The sequence below is a fragment of the Bos indicus x Bos taurus genome, chromosome 29 (assembly GCF_003369695.1).
Source record: "Bos indicus x Bos taurus breed Angus x Brahman F1 hybrid chromosome 29, Bos_hybrid_MaternalHap_v2.0, whole genome shotgun sequence".
NCBI classification, from domain to species: Eukaryota; Metazoa; Chordata; class Mammalia; order Artiodactyla; family Bovidae; genus Bos; species Bos indicus x Bos taurus.
The window spans coordinates 9529831-9531928 of record NC_040104.1 but is presented as its reverse complement, the minus strand read 5'-3'; positions in this window follow the sequence as shown (position 1 = coordinate 9531928).

Here is a 2098-nt window from a genome sequence, read left to right as displayed (position 1 = left end):
ATCAACATGAATCAGCCATAGGCATATATATGTCCCCTCCCTTTGGAGCCTCTCTCCCACCTCCCACCCCATCCCATCTCACTAGGTTGTCACAGAGCACCAATTTGAGCTCCCTGCATCACAGAGCAAGTTTCCACTGGCTATCTGTTTTGCATATGTAATATATATGTTGCTGTTTAGTCAGCAAGTTGTGGCTGGCTGTTCGTGACCCCATGGACTGCAGCACACCAAGCCTCCCTGTCCCTTACCATCTCTCAGAGTTTGCCCAAGTTCATGTCCAACTATCTCATCCTCTGTCACCCTCTTCTCCTTTCAGAGTTGTTATATACATTACCATTAGGGGAAAGAAGGAGAGGATGGTAATGTATATGCTGCTGCTGCTAAGTCGTTTCAGTCGTGTCAGATCCTGTGAGATCTCACAGACGGCAGCCCACCAGGCTCACCTGTCCCTGGGATTCTCCAGGCAAGAACACTGGAGTGGGTTGCCATCTCCTTCTCCAATGCATGAAAGTGAAAAGTGAAAGTGAAGTCACTCGGTCGTGTCCGACTCTTAGCGACTCCGTGGACTACAGCCTACCAGGCTCCTCTGTCCATGGGATTTGCCAGGCAAGAGTACTGGAGTGGGGTGCCATTGCCTTCTCTGGTAATGTACATAACAACTTCTAAATGACTGAGGTTAAATAACAGAAAACATATTACTAGATGCCAAAGGTAGGAAAGGGAATGACAGGAGCAAGGGGAGGTGGCATATTTCTAATAGTACAAAATTAAGGATTCCTCTGGAGAGGGAATTCTTTAGTATCTTGACTGTGGTGATGGGCACAGAAAGATACACAGATGATAAAACTCTGGTACTAAATACAAGAACACACAAATACAAGTACAGGCAAAACTGGGAAAACCTGAATAAGATCAGGAGACAGTGTAACTGTCAATATGTTAGCTGTGATTATCATATTATCATTTTATAAATATTACTATTGGGGGAAACTGAGTGAAGTGCATGTACATTATATTTTTCTTGCTCCTGCAATGAATCTTCAATAATATCAATAAACATTTCAATGAAAAGTATGAACGAGGAACTTCCCTAGTGGTACAGTGGATAGGAAGCCACCTGCCAATACAGGGGGCATGGATTCAATCCCTGGTCCAAGAAGATTCCACATGCTGTGGAGCAAGCCCAAGCACCACAATGACTGAACTCCTGTGCTGCAACTGCTGAAGCCCTAGAGACCATGCTCCTAGAGAAGCCACCACAATGAAAAGCCCACACATCACTCTGAAGAGTAGCACCTGCTCACCACAGCTTAGAGAAAGTCTGAGGGCAGCAATGAAGACCAGCACAGCCAAAAATAAATAAATGAATAAAAACTTTTTAAAACATAGAGGATTGGAAAGTTGTAGTTTGTAAACTGTAAGTACAAGAAACTTGGAATTGTTATACTGAAGTGAGTAAATACATACTCATGTAGGTATAGTGGAACATTCCTAGAGATAACAAGGCTGGGCACATTTTGATAAAATGATCAGTTCATCAAGGTTCTGACTGGTAGCACATAAAAGACCCTTAATATATTCTGTAAGTGAAAATCTCAGAAGATAAACCCTTAGGTGATCTTACCACTGTCTTTCTTCAGTATCTTTATTTGAAGGATTTTAAAATCATTGTGTATTCCTAGTGTGATTGAAACTGAAGCACAATAGCAGTTGCTAAAAGGTAGTAATTGTACCACAATTCACTTTGCTTTAATTAGAAACAAGGGATTATATTTTGTTAATTATTATAGCCTAAAGTCAGTATAAACAAGAAAAGCACTCACTTTCTGTTCTTTCCACAGAAAATTCATAGAGCAATTCACTTCTGTATCTCTCAAATTCTGTTTTCCAGAAATGACCGAAGACTGTGTAGCAGGTTTATCTTAGATTATTTAAAAACCATGTTCATGTCAAGGTCCAGTGATGATTTTACAGAATCACTGAGGACAAGCGCATTAAGTGAGTAAACCTTTAAACAGATTTAATGTTCATCAGATAGAGGAATCTTTAGTAAATAATTTTCTCTATGACTTTACTAAAAAGCCAATACCTCGTGACT